Below are 23,638 nucleotides of genomic sequence, written 5' to 3'. Positions count from 1 at the left end.
CACACCTGAGTATGAATAAGGTGTTGATCCTACTCTAGATTTACTGAAGATTATTTTATCTGAGAATTGAACAGAAATACTTCGCACATTAGAAACCAATATCACCTTAAGATTAACAGTGGACATTCAGTTGAAGATGGCAGACTGAGCCCATTCATCTACCTCTTCTCCTACTAAAGACCTCAGGTCAGAAGGGCAGGCCACAAAACAACTGAGTGAAAAACCACCAGTGATGGCCAGTACAACTCTAATGACAAGTAAGTGTCAGCCACAGCATTTATCATGAGTCTAAAGTCTTTGTCTGATGGCTTATAGTGTGAACTTTGAAATGGAGATAATAGCAGGCTATAGACAATCTCACAGAACAACAACAACAACAAAAAATCTGTTCTTATAATAATCAAGGAACAAGAAGAATTTTGGGAAAATAAAAATTGTTTTCAAAACGAAATAATATGACTTTCAGTGAATGTCAAGATGGAATAAGCCCTTTACAGCCTCTCTCCCTCACTGATTACAACTAAAAACTCTGGGCAGAATACTAAAAGCAACTTCCTGAAAACTGAAAAGTAACAATGTCAGGTATGTTGGAGAAGAAAGACAAAATGTGAAGAATAACCAATATGAAGGTAACTTTACTACTATTTTTTTTAATCCTTTCTTTATCTACCACTCTGACTTGAGGGTGGGCAGAGTCCCAGAATTAGGCAGCAGACATACATGGCAAAACTCCAGGAGAAACCCCCTCTTTCTAGTGGGTATAAAACAAGCATCTGTGGGCTACAAAGTATGTGGTTTGGAGCAGTATGAGGGGAGTTCCCAGTTTCTTTACTCTTCTTTTTTTTTTTTTTCTTCTCTGCTGACTCTGCCTCAAAGCCAGTCTAAGTCATGAAGCTGCACTACTGAGGCAGCACATCTGAAAGCCTAAAAGAAACCTGTCCTTCTGTCCTAAGAAACGGGAAAGGGGCCAGAGTAGTAGGAAGAATATGGGAAGAATCTTCACTATGTATTTCTCTGGGGCATAACAGTGGGGGAAGGGGACACTAAGACTCGAAGAGAAAGAAACCCCTGCTACCAGTGAAAGGACTAGGAAAAGAGGCTCCTGGGGGCCAGACAGCATAAGGAAAGTCTCTGAGAGGACAGAGATCTAATTCCAAGTTGCATATGTGTAGAAAAAGCACAAAGAAATATAAAAGCTGGCCAGGCATGGTGGCTCACGCCTATAATTCCAACACTTTGGGAGGCCAAGGCAGGCAGACTGCTTGAGCCTAGAGTTTGAGACCAGCCTTGGCAATGTGGTGAAACCCCGTCTCTACAAAAACAAAAACAAAAAACAAAAATTAGCTGGGCATACTCTGGGGCTGAGGTGGAAGGATCACTTGAGCCCTGGAGGCAGAAGTTGCAGAGAGCTGGGATTGTGCCACTGTGCACTTGCGGTCCCAGCTGCTAGGAAGGCTGAGCTAGGAGAATCCCTTGAGCCTGATGGGTAGATGCTGCAGTGAGCCCAGATCATGCCACTGCACTCCAGCCTGAGCGAGAGAGGAAGATATTTGTCTTAAAAAACAAACAAACAAACAAACAGGCTCAAGCAATTCTCGCACCTTAGTCACGCGAGTAGCTGGGACCATAGGCGCGGACCACAGGTGCACACCACCGGCCCAGCTGATTTTTTTTTTTTTTTGGAGACTGAGTCTCGCTCTGTCTCCCAGGCTGGAGTGCAGTGGCATGATCTCGGCTCACTGCAAGCTTCACCTCCTGGGTTCAAGGGATTCTCCTGCCTCAGCCTCCCGAGTAGCTGGGACTACAGGAGCTCGCCACCATGTCCAGCTAATTTTTTGTACTTTTAGTAGAGACGGGGTTTTTCCATGTTGCCGTGGCTGGTCTCCAACTCCTGAGCTCAGGTGATCCACCTGCCTCAGCCTCCCAAAGTGATGGGATCACAGGTGTGAGCCACCACCCCGGCCCCAAATGAATCTTTAAACTCAATGCAATCATAATTAAAAATCCTTCATATGTTTACTTTTTAATTTGATGAATATATTCTCAAGTTAATTTGGAAAAATACCAAAGAATAAAACAGTTTTGAAAAACTAATAAAAGAACACTTTAAAGCTACAATAACATTAAAAATACATAATTATGCCATGACAGATAATTAGATCAAAGGAACTTTAGTAGAGACAAAGAAATATACGTGTATGTGAAAATGTTACACTGGGTAAACTATACTTTGAAATCTGGGTAAAAATGAAACATTTACTAAATGCTATCAGAACTAATGTAGATTTCTACATATCATTTATAAAAATTATGAAAGATTAAATATTTTAAAATATTCAAAGAAGATGAAAAACCAATAAACACATGACAAAGTCAAAAAACTGTAACTTAACTGACATTCCTTTTTTAATCAGATTGCCATTATGTTAAAAAAAAATCTGTGAATGTAAGTGTCTGCATTCACTGAGATGTATCAAACATTTAGAAATTTCTACACTAAAAAAAGAGAAAAAATGTAGAGGAAAAAGTAGGTCTGAATACTTAAACATTTCAAAACTTCTATACATAAAAATATCGCAAAGTAAAAAGGCAAATAGAAAGGGTAAATGTATTTGCACAAAACATGACAAAGTTAATATGCTTAATATATTCAAAATTCATACGCAATAGAATAAAAATTGGTAAGACTCCAATGGATAAGTGGATAGAGAACTCTAAAAACAACAAAGAAACAAATTAAAATGAAATGCAATTATCTACATGCCAATTTAGCAAACACTAGGGTGGTGGAACACCCAATGGGATAATGTGGTGAAGCAGACATGCTCACTTGCTGACAATGAGCAAAGGTTGACACAATCTTACTAAGGAGCAATCTGACATACTAAGAAGAAAGAACCTTAAAAAAAGCCGACAGTATTATTAAAATTTGGGAAAGTCTTCAATTCTAGCCTCACATTTGACAGCTGCATTACAAGAAAAGTCACATACCATTTTGAGCACCGGTTTCTTCAATGTAAAATATCAATACCAGTCATTAATTCACAGAGTTGTAATATTTAAAAGAGAAACAAAGCCTGCAAAAATGTCTGAAAAACTGCAAAGCACAGGGTTGCCCAAGGGTCTGTGAACTTTAGGAAATTTTTGAAGATCTTCAAACTCTGACTGAACATGTGTGAATGTTTGTGAAAAGATCTACACAGATTTAAGTAGACTCTCAAAGGGGCCCTGATTCAAAAGAAAGCTGAAAACCACTACAGGCATGGAAAATAAAAGTAAGAATCTTCTTCCCAGTGTCCAACTTGTTTCCTGACACACTATAGGCCCAAATTAGGAATTCACTGTAAAAATTCAGATAGTATTTAAGATGATATTCAACTTACCCTGTTAATTTCTAAGCCCCTCAGAGTAGTATTTAGTGATTTCTGAGGAGATTAACTCATTCTCTGATGTAGCTGTAATTGGAATCTGAAATTAGGAAAACAGTAAGTCAATCAATTGGATCTACTTGGATCAATCACATGAAATTAATGCAGTCTACTTTGGAAAATGGGTGGGGGAGCAGTAAGTAAACTTAATATATTTAAAGTACTATTCTGAATTCATTAAGATATGCATAATTAATATATAAACTACACTGGGACATTTCTCTTGAAGCAAACAAAAATAAAATTGCATATATTTTAATAAAATGGAATACAGAAAATTAACATTCTACAAAACAATTTTTTTATCATTTGAAAAATAGCTTTTTAAAAAATTGACATTTAGTAACTATATTTATGGGGTACAGTGATATTTCAATACATATATAGAATGAGTAATAATCAAATCAGGGTAATGGCATATCAATCACCTCAAACATTCATCATTTCTTTGTGTTAGGAACATTCAAAATCCTCTCTTCTAGCTATTTAAAAATACACACTAAATTCTTGTTAATGATAGTCACCCTACATTGCTATAGAACACCAAAACTTATTCCTCCTATCTAACCTATAATTTTGTAACTGTTATCCAACCTCTCCCAATACCTGCCTCCCAATTACCCTTCCTGCCTTTAGTAACCACAATTATACTCTCTACTTCTATGTGCTCAACTTAGTTTTAGCTCCCACAATATGAGTGAAAATGTGCTATATTTGTCTTTCTGTGTCTGACTTAAATATTTAACTTAATACACTGTCCTCCAGGCTCATCCGCGTTGCTCCAAATGACTGAATTTCATTCTTTTTTATGGCTGAATAGTATTCCATTTTGTATATATACCGTATTTTCTTTATCCATTCATCTGTTGATAGACATTTAGGTTGATTCCATATCTTGGTTACTGTGATATGCCGCAATAAACATGGGAATATACATATCTCGTCAACATACTCTTATCCTTTACTTTGGATAAATACCTAGTAGTGGGATTGCTGAAACACACGGCAGTTCTGTTTTCAGTTTTGAGGAGTATCCACGCTGTTTCGCATAATGGTGGTCCTAATTTACATTCCCACAAATAGTGTATGAGTGCCCTTTTCTCCACATCCTTGCCAGCATTTATTTTTTGTCTTTTTGATAACAGTCATTCTGAGGTGAAATAATCCTCATTATGGTTTTGATTTTCATTTCCATGATGATTACTGATGTTCAACATTTTTTCATGTTGGCCTTTTGCATATTCCTTTTGAGAAATGTCTAGTCAGATCATTAGCCTATTTCTTAATTGAATTATTGGCTTTTTGCTGTTGAGTTTCTTACTTATTTTGGATATTAATCTCTAATCAGAAGAATCGTTTACAAACATTTTCTCCCATTCTTCAGGTTGTCTCTTCACTCTGTTGATTGTTTTCTCTGCTGTGAGGTGTTTTAGCTTGATGTAATACCATTTGTCTATTGTTGCTTTTGTTGCACCTGTGCATTTGAAGTCTTAGCCATAAAATCTTTACCCATATAAATGTCCTGAAGTGTTTCAGATTTTACATTTAAGTCTTAAACCATTTGGAGTTGATTTTTGTATACAACGAGAGATGAGGGTCTAGTTTCATTCTCCTGCATATGGATATCCAGTTTTCCCAGCGCCATTTATTGAAGAGGCTTGTCTTTTCCTGAATGTATGTTCTCAGTGCCTTTGTTAAAAATCAGTTGGCTATAAATATGTAGATTTATTTCTGGGTTCTCTTCTGCTCCATTGGTCTATGTGCCTGTTTTTATGCCAGTGCATGCTGTTTGGGTTTCAACTGCTTTGCAGTATATTTTGAAGTCAGATAATGTGATGCCTCCAAAGTCCTCTCCCACACCTCAGGAATTCTTTGCCTATTTGGGGTCGTTTGTGGTTTCAAACAAATTTTAGGATCATTTTTTCTATTTTGGTGAAGAATGTCATTGGTATTTTGATAGGGCTTGTGTTGAATCTGCACATTGCTTTGGGTAGTATGGTCATTTTGACAATATCAACTCTGTTAATCCATGAACATGAAGTATGTTTCCATTTTTTGTATGTCCTCTTCAATTTATTTCATCAGTGTTTTGTAGTTTTTATTGTAGAGATCTTTCACCTCCTTGGTTAAATTTATTCCTAGGTGGGGTTTTTTCGTAGTTATTGTAAATAGAATTGCTTTCTTTTCCAGGCTAGTTCATTACTGATGTATAGAAATGCTACTGATTTTTGTTATGTTGATTTTGTATCCTACAACTTTACTGAATTTGTTTATCAATTTTAAAACTGATTTTAAAAAAGTAAGAGTTTCTAGATTTTTCTATATATAAGATCATGTTATCTGCAAACAGAGACCATCTGACTTCCTCTTTTCCAATGTAGATGCCCTCTATTTCTTTCTCTTGCCTATTTGCTCTGGCTAAGGCTTCCAGTACTATGTTGAGTAAGACTGATTAAAATGGGCATCCTTGTCTTACTCGTTTTCTTAAAGGAAAAACTTTCAACTTTTCCCCATTCAGTATAATGTTAGCTGTGGGTTTGTCATATATGGCCTTTAACTGTATTGAGATATATTCCTTCTATGTCTAATTTGTTGAGAGATTTAGCATGAAGGGATGTTAAATTTTATCAAATGATTTTTTTCTGCATCTATTGGGTGATCATACTGTTTTGTACTTCATTCTGTTGATGTGATTAATCACTTTTATTGATTTGCATATGTTGAATCATTCCTAGGAAAAATCCCACTTAGGCATGGTGTATAATCTTTTTGATGTGCTATTGGATTCAGTTTGCTAGTATTTCGTTGAGGATTTTTGCATCTGTGTTTATCAGGAATATTGGCCTGTAGTTTTCTGTTTTTGTTATATATCATGACCTTGGAGCTGAAGAAGCTGGCAGCCCGAAAAAACCCATAGGCCCAGACTCCCCTACAAAACCAACCAGCCAAACAAAACAAAATCCTGTTCTCTCTAGGCAAAAAATAAGGAAAGAGACAATCCAGACAGAGGCCATTATACCTAGCCAAACATCACCAAAAACACAAAAACAAAAGTAAAAAACAACTCTGTGTCTGTAGCTCCCACCCACACCAGCAAAGGTGAGGTAGGGAGCCTAGATGTCTATTCTCCTCTAGCTGTAATAAGGCATTCAATTCTCCCGACAATGGTGATGTCAGAGAAGGCCAGTAGGGAGCCAGTCCCTGCCATGTGATAATGAGACCTCCTTTTCCACAGGGTCAGTGAAGACCACATGGAGAGCTTGGACCTTCACCTAGTAGTAACAAGGTACCCTTCTCTCTTTCTGCCACAGGCTGTTTTTGGAGAAGCCTATTAGAGAGTCAGGCCTTTCACCATCACACCGTAAAGAGACTATCCCCCGGTGGAGGATATGTGGGGAACCATAATGACATATTCCTGCCCCTGACAGCCAGGAAGAAATCAACGGGGGCCAGAACTCCCACCCACGACCAGACCAGCAGTAACAAAGAATCTCTCCCTAAATTGAGTGTCAAGAGAGGCAAAGTAGAGAACCTGGACTTGTATCCCGACAGGATAGTAATGAGGCTTCCCTCCTTCTCATGTAGGCGCAGGGCCAGAGGACGCCAACTAAATCAGAATATTTAAATAAGACCCAGAGCATCAGCACGTAATACCAAAAATGTCCAGGTATCAAATAAAAATCACTCATCATACCAAGATCCAGGAATATCTCAAACAGAATGAAAAAAAGACAATCCACAGATGCCAATACCAAGATGATGGAGGTATTAAAATTATCTGAAAAACATTTTTAGCAGCTGTCATAAAAATGACTCAAGGAGCCATTACAGACATACTTGAAACAACAAAATAGTTGAGTCTCAAAAACCAAGCAAGATATAAAGAACATACCCCAAAGAAAGAAAAGATATAAAGAACCAAATGGAAATTTCAGAACTGGAAAATGTAATAGGTGAAACAAAAGATGTAGTGGATGGATGCAACAATAGAATGGAAGGGACAGAGAAAAGAATCACTGAACCAGAATATAGAACAATAGATATTATCCAGTCTAAACAACAGAGAGAAAATAGCCTGAAAACAAATAATTAGAGCCTCAAGACCTATGTGACTATAACAAAAGATCTATCTTCTGCCATGGAGTCAAACAAGGAAAGAAGAAAGTGGGCAGGGCTGAAAAAGTGCTCTTAGAAATAAAACCAGATAACTTTCCATGTTTGGCAAAACATAAATTTACAGATTCAGGAAGTTGAGTGAACCACAAACAGGATAAACCCAAAGCAATCCACATCGAGGCATATCACAGTTAAACTTCTGAAAGCTAAAGACATAGAAAATGTAATAAAAACAGTAAGAGAGAAATGATAATTTACCTATAAGAGAAAATAATTCAAATGACAGCAGACATCTCATCAGAAACAAAGGAGAAATGAAAGAAATGGCACAATATTTTTTTACTGACGTCCACACCTGATCATCTGTGTCTATTTTTGCATCTGTTTTTTCTCTTGTTCCTGGCTCTTGGCATGTCTGGAATCTGGGGACTCAATGTCAAACACCGTATCATTAAAAACTATAAAGGATGTGAAATTTATCTTCAATTGAAGAGTTTCTTTACTTTCTGGTTGGCAGTGGGAGCTAATCAAATCAGAGATCAAGCTAACTTGAAGCTTGTTTTCAATCTTATTAAGACCTAGCATACTTCTGGTTCACTCTTACCGCTAGGATGCAGTTGTTCAACCTAGGGTGTTTACCAGGACGCCGCTATCTCTAGCACCATGAAACTGCCGAAAACTCTGCTGAGCTTCTTAGTTTGTTAGCAGCCACTTTCTGCTCAACTTTCCTGCTTATTGGTTTGTGTTGCTTACTAAACTGTGACAACTCTTAAGGGAAACAAGGTTCAGACTTCTAAGCTCACTTCTCTGTGACTGTCTTAGCCACTCAAGCTCTAGCTACCTTGGTAACTATGAACTCCAACAGTCTCTCACCAGGGTTTGGGACCCCTGGTTTAACTGACCTCCCGGAGTGAACCTGTCTTATATGGCAAAGGTGGATTAACTCCTTGAATTATATAGCTCTTTCAATATCAAACTCTGTTGAAAAAGCATCAATGATTTCTCATACAGAAGAATAAAGCCCCACCTCATTAGCTAACTCTACAAGTCCACTCAGAATTCTGTCCTTATAAATGCCTAACTTCCTGCCTTATTCTCCAGTCAATTCCCACTGTCAGGTCTTTCCTCAGATAAATCCCTCTTCCTGGAGTAGCACTCCCACCTCCTGGCTCCCAAGAGAATCCATATCCTACTAAACTTGCAAACCCCAGTTCAAATTCCTCTAAAAACTCCATCAAGCAACTTGTTTCCCCTCTCCCTTACTCATTAAGGTATGTGAGAACAGGTTCTGTATGTGTATGTTTAAATTCTTTTTTAACTCAATATTATTCTGTTGCTCATTTAAAAAAAAAAAAAAAACTAATAATAATTTTTCAGTACCCACCACACGCCAAGCTTTTCTAAGCACTGGTTTTACAGCAGAGAACAAAAGAAAGGATACAGTCCCTGTTGTCACAGTGCTTACACTTAGATGAAATGAATATGAACTATTCAGGTATTAATTTAGCATAACATATCAAAATTTTCCCTGTTGACCAAGTAGGTTGTCTTCAGCTTTTACTATGACAAGTAATCGTATTGTGAATGCAGCTCTAAAATAGTTTTTTTTTATTCTTTGTTTTATTTACTTAGGGTCAATTCCCAAGAGCAAGATCATTAATCCATGCCCTTAGATATGTTTATGGCTTTTAAGATACACACTACCATACTACCTCTCAAATGAGTTGTTCCAATTCCAAAAGCAATGCATGAGTATTTGATTCCCTATGGACTTCTTTATTATGGTTACTCAATAAGCATAAAAAAAGTTATTCACTATTGTTTTTAATTACCAATGAGGTTGAACTCTTTTCCTTATGAGCTAATGGGCATGTCCTTTATTAATGTAGTTGCCGGAATCTTAGTGTCGTAAATATTTTCATAATACAATAATCATGTAAGGTCATATCTGTGTTTTCCACTTTGTTATTTTTCTTTTTAGTTTTAATTGTGTTGGTTTTCTTCATACAGATGTGCTTAACTTTTTATAATCACTTCTTTACAGTCTTCTTACTTTAGAAGATTACTATTCTTTGCAGTTTCACTAGTTTTTCCATTTTAAAAAGGTCAACCATAACATTTGCATATGAAAAGGCTCTACACGAACTTTCCTAACTGCTATCTGATCATCCCAAAACTTATTAAACAATTCTACCACTGACAGATTTTATGCTTGCTCATTGTATACTAAATTACTAAACTAGATTTTCTCAATACTAAAGATACTTGCTTTTCTTAAAATAATTATTTTCAGGTTTCTGAAACTAGAAGTATCAGAATCAAAATCCAAAAAAATTTGCCAGTAGCCAAGCAAAAGAGTAAGTTGTGAGGTACGTCACTGCCCACCCATGTATAAACCTATAGAAAATACATTCCCAAGGAAGGTATCTGTCAATCCAACTATGACCACAGCTGAGTTAGCTGCATAGGTAAACTCAGATGTAGTTGAATTTTAACTTAAATCTGAAAGCATAACTTGCTCGAAAATGTTTTCAGAAAGACTGAACCGTGACAAGGCACTGAAATAAAAAGCTATTGTGATGCAAAAGTTGTCTGTTGCAAGCCAAGCAAGGGCAATTAAAAGCAGTAAAAATTGCACAATCTCTCAAAACAGATCATAGAATAATCAGAGCTGGAAGACACTGGTGGGACTAATTTGCATTTTACAAAGTACTATCACCCAAGTACTGGATATCAATCTGTCAAAAGTTTCCAGCTGACTCAAAAAGGAAGTTATTTAATTCACGGCTTATCTATAAAAAAACTGAAACCATGAGTTCAACCAGAAAGAAAAGCAGTTAAATTCTACACATTTCTCATATGACTCAAAATTATACTGGCAATTATAATGTGTAAAGAGACCAAGAAAGCAAGCACAGGTAAGGAAAAGCAGCATGTCAGAATTTGGAAGACAATTAGACTCAATCTTATGATTCCCAAAAAGATGAGGTAGAAGTCATATGGATAAATGGATAAATAGATACTTCTGTCAGTAAACCTTTAAGGATTTAAAAAATAAACTGTTTCTTTTTTCATGAAAATATATTAAACCTGTGGTATATGTCACAATTAATAGTGTTTGAATTGAGAAAATGCACTTTGTGTGTGAGTATATGTGTCTACATTTATTCGGTTACTAATTTATTCACTCATTCATTTGAGTAGAGAAAAGCAAGATTAGAAAAACACATAACAAAACTAAAGATACAATGCATGAAGATCAAACACTTTCAAGAGCCTAAACATTACTGTGATGCAGAAAAATACAAAATATATAAAGAAAATATAATCCAGCTGAAAAATGACAACCAGTTAGATAAACTAGCAACTAACAGAAACAAACAAAAAAATCTGATAAAATTAAAAGTAAATACCAGCAAACAGAAATAGCTGAGAAAAAGCAAATAAGTATGGGTCTTAATTCAGTTAAAAGTACTAAGAACTTATTTAAACTATGTGGCAATTGACCAAAACTCAGAATACCATAATTCTTGATCAACCACCCTACTACTGCAGTAGGTTCCAGACAGTGAAAGTGAGAGGGGAATGCATGAGGTGAAATCATTTGTTTATCGTCATCAAAGAGTTTGGAGACTCTTCTGCCTCAGTTACTGGTAAGCCAAATACCTGAAACACTGAGATCAAACCAACTTGTTTCTTAACTTCTTTAACTTAGACCCACATCTTAATCCACAGAAAAAGGAGGAGAAGAAGTTAATCAAGAATTTCCACAAATAGCCACGATGGAGGAACAGAGATTAGATTTGCTCTCTCAGCTTATACTACCAGAAAACTGGATAAAACAGATGAAACAATGGCTTTCAGATATTAGATAACAGTCAGAGCAAGAGTGGGATCCCTGAGAAAAGATGAAAAAATGATGTGAGTCCTACATTTGCCTGACCTCACACCCTTGAAACAGTTTACAGGATGTAGTGTACAGAGGGGAGATGGGGCTTAAACAGAACCTCACAGTCTCAAAGAGTTGAGGTCACGAAGATTGACAGTGGGGCCAAGGCAGCCAGAATTTGTGGACTAGCCTAACAGAGAGAAAGAAACTACATACAGAGACAGTGCCTTGGAGACATGCAAAGGAGTTCCCACAGGCTGTTGGGAGAGTGCTGATATGTCCTGTGTGGAAGGAAACCACCTGAGGTTGGAGAAAGGACTAGCAAACCAAAAAAAAAAAGGCCAAAGAATTTCTGAAACTCAGGCCGGGCGCGGTGGCTCACGCCTGTAATCCCAGCACTTTGGGAGGCCGAGGCGGGCGGATCACAAGGTCAGGAGATCGAGACCATGGTGAAACCCCGTCTCTACTAAAAATAGAAAAAATTAGCCGGGCGCAGTGGCGGGCGCCTGTAGTCCCAGCTACTCGGGAGGCTGAGGCAGGAGAATGGCGTGAACCCGGGAGTCGGAGCTTGCAGTGAGCCGAGATTGCGCCACTGCACTCCAGCCTGGGCGACAGAGCGAGACTCCGTCTCAAAAAAAAAAAAAAAAAAAAAGAATTTCTGAAACTCTCAAACAAGGCTATGAATAGTTCGTATTCCAATAGGGTAGAGTGAAAAGACCTCCTAATCCATGAAATATCATGTAAAGTCCTCAGAAGGAAATCAACTTCTAAATTAGCTCTAGGAGAAAAGTCTACTCACTACTCCAGACTCACCCTAACAAAGCTTCCTTAAAACAAAACAAGTCTTAAAGGGCATAAAAAAAAATTTAACTGCATGCCAAAACGTAGACTAACATTACTTAAAAGAATGGCCTCTTTGGCCGGGCGTGATGGCTCACACCTGTAATCCCAGCACTTTGGGAGGCCGAGGCAGGTGGATCACAAGGTCAGGAGATCAAGACCATCCTGGCTAACACGGTGAAACCCCGCCTCTACTAAAAATACAAAAAATTAGTCAGGCGTGGTGGCGGGCACCTGTAGTCCCAGCTACTCAGGAGGCTGAGGCAAGAGAATGGCGTGAATCCAGGAGGCGGAGGTTGCAGTGAGCCGAGACTGCGCCACTGCACTCCAGCCTGGGTGACAGAACGAGACTCTGTCTCAAAAAAAAAAAAAAAAAGCCTCTTTATCACAAAACCTAACATCCAGTAACATGAAATTCACAATGTCTGATAATCAAAATTTACCAGACATATAAATATGACCTATAACCAGGAGAATAACAAATCAATAAAAATAGACCCAGAACTGACAGAGAGCATAGCAAACAGAGATGCCAAAATAGTTATACATATTTTTAATACACTCAAAAAAGCAGAGAAAGACATGGAAGTGTTGAACACAGAAGTGCAAGATTTTTTTTAGGCCAAATTGGAGCTTCCAGAAATTAAAAATACAAAATCTGAAATGAAAAATACACTGCATAGGATCGACAGCAGATTTAATGGTTAGCTAACTTGAAGATATAGCAATAGAAGATAACCAAAATGAAGCACAAAGGAGAAAAATACAAAAATAATGGAAGTGAATACCACTGATTTGCAGCAACATACAAACAAGCTAAGATCAATGTAACTGAGGTCCAAAAAACAGAGGGAAAAAAAGATTTAAAAAAACTTATTTGAAGAAATAATGAGCATAATTTTTTCAAATGCTATCAAAACCAGAAACTTACAGATTCATAAGAGGCTCAACAAAATCCAAGCAGGATAAACAAAGAAAACCATACCAACAATTATCATAATCAAATTGTTGAAAACCAGTGACTGGGAGGAAAGAAATGTTAAAGACTGCCAGAAGAGGAAAAAAGATTGTGTACAGAAAAAGAAAGGTATGGATGGCAGCAAACTTCTCATCAGAAATTATACAAATAAGAAAACAATGGAGCAAGATTGGAAGGGGGGGAAAACTTGTCAACCTCAAATTCTGTACCCTGTTAAAATATATTTCAAATGAAGGTAGAAATGTTTTTAGACAAAGGCTGAGACAAATCCATTACCAGCAGATTATGCACTCAGAGAAATGATTTTTAGGCAGAAGAAAAAGAATATCAGATTCAAATTTTGATCTATACAAAGGAGAGTGCCAGCAATGGTAAATACATTAATAAATAGAAACGATATCTTTAAGTTTTGAGCTTCTGGTTTTTTTCTTTTCTCAATTGTTTTAATTTCAAGAAAAATCTGTTCTTACAATAGAAACTAAAAAAAAGCAGTAAACTCCCCCAAAAGAGTTCTTCTCCGCTGAACCATTAAGAGAGTTATACTGATTTTATAATATTAATTGGGCATATTTCCATCTTTTTTATAATCTCTAAAATAGTTCTCACCATAGGAATTATATGTTCCTTGAAAACTAAAAAGAATTAACCGGCAAAAGTTGGTTCTGGAGCTAGCTGGATGTAGCCCCAGACCAACTTTTCTTAAATCAGCTTGGGTGTTTCGTGATTCATTTCAAATAAATCAGCTTAGAGTTAATAAATAGTACTCACTTACTATTTTTAAAATATCTGTTCTATTCTTATATCTGCTTTATAAACTTAATTTTGGTTTTCCATCTTTTCCTTAGTAAGATTTATCAGATATTTTTCCATTTTGTTTTTCAACCCTAAGAAATAGCTTTTAGATTTTTCATTTCTGTGGTTTCTGTTTAAGTCACCTATTTCTGCTTTTATCTTATTAGTATCTTCCCTTTCTCAGAAACTAGGCATTTATTTTGTTGTTTGTTTTACTAAATTCTAAGGTTTAGTACTTAGTACATTTATTTCATTCATTAACAGTGAAGTTAACAAAGACTATTAATCTACTTCTAAGCACAGTATGAGTCTTGGCCTGAATCTCATTTCAGGTGCTAAATGACCAGTTATTGTATATTTGATCTCCTGTTTTACCCTACATTTATTTAAGCAATTTTTCTGTTTGATTTGTCCAAATGGTTAAAGTTGTACACTTTAAACTTCCGTTGTAGTCAGAGAATGGACATACGTAGTTTCAGCTTTTCTGGAATTTACTGAGGTTTTCCTTTGTGGTTTAATCTAAAACTTTTTTAAAATGTTGCATTAACTGGAAAACTGGAAAAATCAACTTAATCCCAAATTTAGATAAAAGCTTCATAAGTAACTAAATAAACCCCAAATCATCAATGCAGGTTTTACACTACATTTATTCAGGCTTACAATTTTTACTAGCATTAAATGCATCCATACGATATGAAGAGTAAGGACAGAGATTCTCAATTTTGCACCTAATCTAACTCTGGGTTTGCTGGGCTGGCAAAGGTCAACCAAAGAGTGTTTCTTAATAATGTAAGGAATTTCTAATTTCAAGAAATGTCAAAAATTCTCAAAAACTTTAATAGATGTTTAATAGTAACTTACACCTAAATGGTTATTGGGACAGTATCTGAAAATATGTACAAAATATCTATCATAGTGCTTGATACACAGCAATCACTAAATATTAGCTATTTTCTTATATTTTTGTTTTTCTCGTATCAGCTTTCTTTTCCCTTAAATTCACTTCATCTCACATTCTGTATAGACCACATTAACTATGCCTCCTCATTTAAGATAATCTTCAAAGCAATAAACATTTCAATGCCTTCACCAAGTAACTGATAACAAAAGTTAAATTCAGCACCTCTCAACTATGCTTCCTCTTATATATCACCTTTTGGCTTCCAGAACATCCAGATTTCATTGGAAAGCATTTCATTTCATGATTAGATCTGAGAGTGGGTTTCTGTCACACACATTTATTATTCAAAAAAATATTATCAATAACCTATGGGCCCCCAAAAGCAAATCCCCTTCTTTAACACAGTCAAGTAATTGGTAATGCAATCTCAATAGCAATGCCACTCAATAATAATAACTGGCCTTTGGAAAATAAAAGATACTTTGTGTGGCCACAGTCTTTAGTTTCTAAATACTTTAACATCACTTTCAAAAATACAATTAAAGATATGTTAAAAGGTTGCTTCAGTATACTCCTATATAAAATAACAGGTGCAGCTCAGGTGGAGAGAGGGAGGTGATGGAGCAAAGAAAAATACCACAACCCTTTTTTTTTTTTTTTTGAGACGGAGTCTGGCTTTGTCACCCAGGCTGGAGTGCAGTTGCCCATCTCGGCTCACTGCAAGCTCCGCCTCCCGGGTTCACGCTATTCTCCTGCCTCAGCCTCCGAATAACTGGGACTACAGACACGCACCACCACGCCCTGCTAATTTTTTGTATTTTTAGTAGAGACGGGGTTTCACCGTATTAGCCAGGATGGTCTCGATCTCCTGACCTCGTGATCCGCCCGCCTCAACCTCCCAAAGTGCTGGGATTACAGGCGTGAGCCACGCAACTTTTAACTAGCTATCCCAGGTCTTCAGATAGTCACCTTCCATAATCTTAAAGAAAAAGTTACCTGTAATTGTGATCCTTCTCTCATACGAATGAAATCAAAAGTTTTCTTTCTTACTAGTGCCTATGTGCCTCCTTTCATGAATTGTAGTATCTTACTATGTCATAACGTCCTTTGCAGTTGGCTCAAGAGGAACCGAAAAACTCAAGAAGTTGGGACAGGCCACGTTTTCCCTAAATTGTTCCCACTTCATCCCCAATAGACAAGTATTCTTTCGGAAACCAACTCAAGTGAGTAATCTTTCTTGAACTCAGAGCCTATCATTAAAAAGTTCCTTGCAGAGAACACAGAGCTTACTCATTAAACCACCCTAACACATTATCGAGTTTTACCCACCTGTCCCAGGCCTAGGACTTCTTAAAGTGACTAAGCCATATTCTTCCCACCCCATTTCAAAAGTTACCTAAAGAATAAAGAACAATTTTTGATCAAAAGTATGAAGTGATTGTCTCTTAAACCGAAAAGCACATTTACTAGATACTTATTATGTGCAAAACTGTGTACTAAGTGCTTTAAGATTATCTCATGTAATCCACGTATAACTACATAACACGTGTAGGAGTTATGGGGAGGAAGGAGTAAGTTTATCTAAGTATCAGAAAGAAATTCAGCAAGTAATACCAATAAAATCAAGTAATTAAAAGTAAAATGAGCCATGAATGAGCTGCTTACAGATCAGAAGAGAAATACAATAAAAAATACTAAACACTGTTCTAATACACTTGATCCTTTGGTTTCTGGATACACAGTAAGCTAATTCTAGCCTCTTAGTAAGTACCTTGTATTTGTAAAGGAGCAACGTCAGCTGGACTCTGGATTCCCTAAGCATTAAGACAACTTTCAAAATCAAAATTATAAACAAAAACTGGTCTTTAAAAGCTGAACTCCTTGGCCAGTGCACTAAGAGAAACAAAAGAAATAAAAGGTGTAAGGACTGGAGTAGAGGGATTAAAAATAAAAAGTTATAAAAGAGAGATACAAAAACTAGAGAGGCATAGACTCTAGGGCTAGAAAGTCTGGATACAAATCCCAGCTCTAAAACATAGCACCTGGGTAACCTTTGCAAGTTAATATCTACTTCATAAGCATTCTTGTGAGGATCTAAAGAGTAAATATGTATAAACTGCTGAGAATAGAGCCTGGTAAATAGTAAGCACTATACAGTAAAACTGTCCCTTATAGGCAATGGGATTTTCTATATAGTACACTCAACAGACTCAAGAAATTATTAGAAATATGATTCAGCAGGTTGCTAAATACACATAATTCAACTGTATTTTTGGACCTTTTTCCTATGGAGTTTTTCAAAAAAGTTTACGGAATATTATCAAGAATTACTCCCACCCCCAAATCACAAGTGTCTAGTTGCATGATCAACTAATGGCCAATCTTACTTAATCCTCACCCACAACCTCCCCTGTACTCCAGATACTAATGAAGCAGGAGTCCAGGCATATCTTTCATTACATCAACATTTCATTGTGTGTCGCTAAAGGGTAAGGGCTTTTAAAAAATACATAACTACATACTATCATCTCACCTAAAAATTAACAATAATTCTTTAATATCAAATATCTTGTCAGTGTTAAAATTTCCCTATTTCGTAAATGTTTATTAAAATCTAGACTCAAAGTCCAGGCATTGCTGTTAATCTACGGTTTCCTCCTCCATTTCTCTTTTTTGCCCCAAAATTTGATTGCTGAAAAATAACAAGTCATATGTCTCTAAGAGTTCCCCATAACCTATATTTTGCTAACTGCATTCACATGGTGTCACTTAATGTGTTTCTCTGTCTTCTGTGTTTCCTGTAAACTGGCAGAGCTAGAGACTTGATCAGATTCAGGTTCAACTTTTTTGGCAAGAACACTTCATGGGCAGCCCTGTGAACTTTCATTAAGAGAAAACTAATGTCCGTTTCTTCCTGTGCTGTTAGCAGCCATTCATGATCTTTGCTTAGGTCCAGGAATTCATTAGAAAATGGTGATGTTTTATTCTATCTGAGAAAAGAAACTTCCTCTCTGCAACTATTTAGTTGCTCTGAAGTATAGTTGGCTCCTTAGCATACTCTGAAGAAAACTAATGAGTTTTAAAAGTATCATTATGAACTCATGGATTTAAACATATTTGATATGGTTCATTATATTGCAGTTAATGTTTACTGATGCTCAGATTGTCTCATCTTCTTTGATCAACCAGAGCCCATTCAATTAAGCACCTGAGTTGTCTTGTCACAACCCTATTAGTGTTTGATAACTTCACTGCAAGATGTTCAAACCCCACATCTGGAATCAGATTGAACCATAAACCAATTTTCATATTCAGCTGGTTTCTTTCTTGTTCTTTATTTTTACTAAATAAAAATCTCTAATTATAAATCATAAATCAGTGGCATTATACAGCCTGAATATTATGATTGAATATGGACCCAGAAATTACATAGCAAGATTTCTCACTGATTTTTAATTTCAGCATTCCTTTGAATGCTAAAAAAAAAAAAAAAAAAAAAAAGTATATACCACTTAAAGCTGGAAATTAAGTGCTTCAACTTGAGAAACTGAAAAAAGGATTCCTAATCTACTTTCTGCTTGCATTTTGACTCTGGAAAGTATTTCTTCATGTTCTATTTCAAAATTTGGTTGTGGTTTTTAGACATGTATAATACAAATTTTCTTCTTTTTTTTTTTTTTTTTTTTTTAAAGACAGAGTCTCACTCTGTTGCCCAGGCTGGAGTGCAGTGGCACAATCTTGGCTCACTGCAACCTCCACCCGCCAGGTTCAAGCGATTCTCCTGCCTCAGCCTCCCGAGTAGCTGGGATTACAGGCACCTGCCACTGCACCCGGTTAATTTTTGTATTTTTAGTAAAGACGGGGTTTCACCATATTGGCCAGGCTGGTCTTGAACTCCTGACCTTGTGATCCACCTGCCTAGGCCTCCCAAAATGCTGGGTTTACAGGCGTGAGCCACCGTGCCTGGCTCAAATTCATTTAAAAAAATAATAAATTAGTAAAACCATCAAGTTTGAGGATACGGTCAAACTCTCAGAGATTGAATTATTTTGCACCGTAATTCAGACTTTTACAAAATCCTCATATTTCATCCTTAACATTGAAATTCATGATATCACGAATATAAAGTTGTAAGTTGAGACTATTTGAAGTATCACAGCTACTAGGTAAGTCAGGTCCCGTGAAATCATAGAAATGACAATATCAGTAGCAAGTATTTATCTCATTTTACTAAAAAACTAATTAACAAACATGTAAGCCCTTTCCTCCTATACAGCTAGCATACCACTGTGAAAAAGCAAAATACTATTGCTGCTATTTTGTCATAAAACTGAAAAGAGGTGGCTTTAGTGGACAAAACTGCTTACATTCACAAGTTTTACTATTTTATTCAACACTAAATCATGACAAAAAGTCACATTACTAAATGCCAATTCTCCTCTCTGAAAAAAGTGGGATATGAATTGATGTCCTGCTGCAACTTCTTTTACTTAAAAAGCAAGTAGACCATATCCTGCAACTATAGTTGTTGGTGCTTTGATCAGAAGAACACAATGCAGCTTTTCTAGGCTATAATGGCGTAAAAAAACAACTGACCAAAAACAAAACATAAAAATCCTCTGCTATAGTGATTCTTCAGTGATAAACAGTAACACACCTGTATCAAGCACTAGTATATCCTCTGTACATCAGTGCTTTCATCCAGCTGAAAAACAAAATACTGGCATGTGCACATGACAGTAATTGCTTTTCCAGATGGTATGTCTTTGATAAAGGATTTGTGCCAAAAACTCATTTTACTTTCTCTGCAAGCATAATACTTGCTATTAACTTTGAAACTGGTTTTACAAGCTTCTCAATAGTGAGTAGACCTGTTTTTTGCTGTGAAAAGGATACCTCTGAATGACACAGTAATGTGCACCTCCCTGTCTTAGCAACAACATTCATTAATTTCACATTAAGAAGCATTATTTTTCATTATTTCACACACATTTCATTCTTCATCACCTCTAAAAATTAATTCTTACAGAAAAGGAAACTAAGAAATATTAATTCAGTTCTCCCAAGGCAGCATGAAAGTAAAGCTTCTGCTCTTTCCATCATAGCACAGAAAAAACTATAGCAGGGAATATCCATTCCCTTAATATAACTTGCCAAAATTTGCTTTCAAATGTTTTACTGAGTTCAGACAAAACATTTTAAAAAGGTACCATTTTAACTTAATGTAAACTGTAATCCAGGACATATAACTTTGCAAATGTTCTAGGGCCTTAACTTACCGTCTCACGTATTGATTTTGCTCTTATCCCCCAAAACAACAAAATGCCATATTCTTTAAATCTGAAGTTCAAATGTATAACTCTTCCAAGCACAAATTTGTGAGATTTTTCACTTCATTTTCAAAATGGAAAATGAAAAATATGAATAGGGGCTATCACTCTGTGAACATCTGAAAAACAGTGAGGAGATATAAGACACTGATAAAACGGCCAGGTGCAGAGGCTCATGCCTGTAATCCCAGCACTTTGGGAGGCCGAGGCAGGCAGATCACTTGAGGCCAGGAGTTTAAGACCAGCCTGGCCAATATGGTGAAACTCGTCTCTACTAAAAATACAAAAATTAGCCAGGTGTGGTTGCGCACACCTGTAATCCCAGCTACTGGGGAGGAGGAGAATTGCTTGAACCCAGGAGGCGGAGGTTGCAGTAAGCCACAATCATGCCACCACACACTCTAGCCTGGGCAACAAAATGAGACTCTGTCTCAAAAAAAGAAACTGATAAATAAGAAATTCCTAATTTAAAAATTTAAGCAACCTAATTTAGGCTATATGGCACTTTCACACAACCAATTACCAAACTCAATTGATGAAAACTTCCTATTCCCTAATCTTTACTTTTGTTAAGGTCTGAATATAGAACTTAAGTATATTACTTAGAAAGGGACTCTAGATTATGACTTGATGTGCGCATTCTATGACTGCACATAAATGGTTTCAGATGGGTGTATCCAGTCTTCCTAGCCTAAGAGTAAGCATTCTGAATAAAAGACATCTTCAATTTCATTTATAACGAAGTTACAGAATGATTTATATTCTTCCCCATATCTAGAATCATTCTTTACAAAGCTTGGGCATTCCGCTGATGTTCCTAAGTGAAAGTAAGGAGAAAAGATACACCTAAAAACAAGTAAAATGGCTCTGGTACTAAGACAAACTATATATTTAATCATCATTACTATTTGAGTTCAAATGACATCAAGCAAACAAAGAAAAGTACAATACATTTACTAGTTGCTAGGGACATTTCAAAACTTATCATCAAAGTAACCTCTTTTTCATCTGCTACTTGATTTGAGATAATTTTTCTTTAGCAAAAATTGCTCAATTACACTAACCCCTTCCAGGAGGTAATCCATTTCTGGTAGCTGAGGCAGTCTTACTGATGGCAGCAGCGGCCCATCTAGAGCGGCAGCAGTGGGGTAAGTGTAGGAAGGGCTGTATGCTCCACTGGGCCGGCAGGGGCTGGGAGCAGGCAGAAGGCCTGCCCTTCTGGGTGCAGCTGCAACTGCCCAGCCACCACTGTGGACCCAGACTTCTCTGCACTCTTGGGGACCCAGGAAGGCCCCCCATGCCCTTGCAGGCTCAGAAGTGCTTACTCCCACTGCCTGGCCTCTTCCTGCTCCCAGTACCTGCTTCAATCTCAAAGTTGAGGCCAAGGCCAGGCACTGTTGCAACCCAGCTGGGTAGGTGCTGACGAGCACGGGAGGGAGGCTAAGGAGAGGCTCGATGCTAGCCTGCAGGTGCTCCAAAGCAGGAACAGCCTGGGCACCACGAAGAGTGGTAGGACGCAGATAGGCTTCTGGGCAGAAAGGGGCAGGTCCCTGAAAACCTCACCTTCAAACCAGGGAATGCTTGAAGCCTGGGGGCCAGGCTGCCAGTCCCGTGGACTGGAATGGAAACTTACGGTGCTTTTTCTGGGACCACTCATGAACCAATTGGCATGTACTTCAACCCCTCTGAAGCCCATAAAAACCCTGGATTCAGCCAAATTCGAGGAAAGGATAGGATGACCAGCTGCAGAGAGGGGCCACCCACTCCAGGGTCTCCTCTCTGCTGAAAGTTGAGGAGAGGATGGGATGACCAGCTGCAGAGAGGCGCTACCCACTCCGACTCCATGGTCGTCTCTCTGCTGAAAGCTGAGCACTCATTGGGACACCCTGGCTGCAGAAAGGAGCTATCCATTGCAAGTCTCCTCTGAGCTGTTCTATCGCTCAATAAAGTTCCTGTTCACTTCGCTCACCCTCCATTTATCCATGTACCTTATTCTTCCTGGGTGTGGGACAAGAACTTGGGACACATTGAATAGCAGGGTTGAAAGAGCTGTAACAGAAACAGGACTGAAATACGCTCCTTGCTTGCCACATTGAGGGTGACAAGAAGACAGAAGAGCTGCAGCCCTTCAGAGAGCCCAGACCTAGGAGTTCCTCGAGCCAAGGCTTTGACACTCTTTAGGGCTCTGCAGATCCTGGCATCTCCAAGCTTCCGGGGACCACTGCATTCCCTGGTGCCAGCCAGGGAAGCTGCTTGTGATACACCTGGTCCAGACACAGCTGGCAGGGAGCCAGTGCCCATGCTGGTACCTGGAGTTGCCTGCCCCACCACAGCCAGTGTGCCCGGCTGTGCAAAGTGGCCAGACCCCACACTCACTTGCTCACACACCCCTCACTGCTCTGCTCACCCTTGGCAGGCATGGGATCCAGGCCAATAGTGTGAGCTGCACACAGCCTGCCAGGCTGAGTGGGCCCAGTGGGCCCGAGCAAAACTCAGTGAAATGACATCCCAAGGAGCCCATGACATTAAGGATTTCCAATATCATGAATTCTTATTATTTTGGAATTTATGCTTTACAAAGTCGTCTTCTAGAACAGAACAAAGTTAAGAATCCTAGCAGTAAGTGATACATATTTAAATTTTTCTCAGGTTTTACCTTCTCTATATTCTAGCAAAATATTAATTCACAAAACTCTGTAACATATTCAGAGAAATCAACAAACTTTGACCTGTCCCCTAAAATAGTTTCCATACTTTCTGCCTATTTGGAAAAATATAGTTAAAATAAAAAATATTTTGTTTTTAAATAAACACCTAAGTCACTCTACCTATTTGTAATTTACGTGAAAACATATAATTATTTTTGGTTTTGCTTTCTGGTAACATTATATTTCCTTTTTGTTTTATTTGTCTTACGTGGTCTTTCAAGTGGGGATCCACCCCATATTTTGGAAGTGTCACCTGATTCTTTAACTAAATATCTTGGTTTTCTGGCCCAAGTAATTCATTAGCTCCCAAAGGTCCTACAGGGAGAGCTTATAGAGAGTAACAGTGACACATACTGGTGAATAGAAAATCCCTAACAATAAATTTAGGAAGAAAGGCGAGAAAGGTTTCAAACCTTCTAAAGGAAGATCAATAAGGTCTCTGACATCATGCAGGTGGACTCAGAGTGCTGCGTTCAGTTGTTTCTCTCAGGGTCATAATGTAAATAATTATGAAATTGATATTTATTTATTCCAGTTCCTCTAATATAGTTACTGAGACTTAATCTACACTTAATGTATTTCTTATAATTGATATGCTTTCCTAATTTTAATAAATAGATCCCTTTAAAATCTTGTCTACAGCCATACAACTCTG

At 37.5% G+C, this 23,638-nt stretch overlaps 1 protein-coding gene across 8 annotated transcripts in view; it reads right to left on the bottom strand.

The window, feature by feature from the left end:
* Positions 1-23,638, bottom strand: part of NCOA1 (nuclear receptor coactivator 1) — a 279,235-nt gene that overhangs the window by 189,306 nt on the left and 66,291 nt on the right. For 6 of the 8 annotated variants that reach the window (XM_031654984.1, XM_031654985.1, XM_031654990.1 and 3 more), the window contains one exon: positions 3,384-3,468. The exons of 1 other annotated variant lie outside the window; for it this stretch is intronic. The gene's annotated coding sequence lies outside the window, so the exon portion shown is untranslated. Of the gene's footprint in view, positions 1-3,383; positions 3,469-23,638 lie in introns of those variants that run through there. One more of the 8 variants, XM_031654987.1, reaches the window with a different exon arrangement.

This window comes from Papio anubis, chromosome 14 (assembly GCF_008728515.1).
Source record: "Papio anubis isolate 15944 chromosome 14, Panubis1.0, whole genome shotgun sequence".
NCBI classification, from domain to species: domain Eukaryota; kingdom Metazoa; phylum Chordata; class Mammalia; order Primates; family Cercopithecidae; genus Papio; species Papio anubis.
This window is presented reverse-complemented; position numbering and strand designations above follow the sequence as displayed.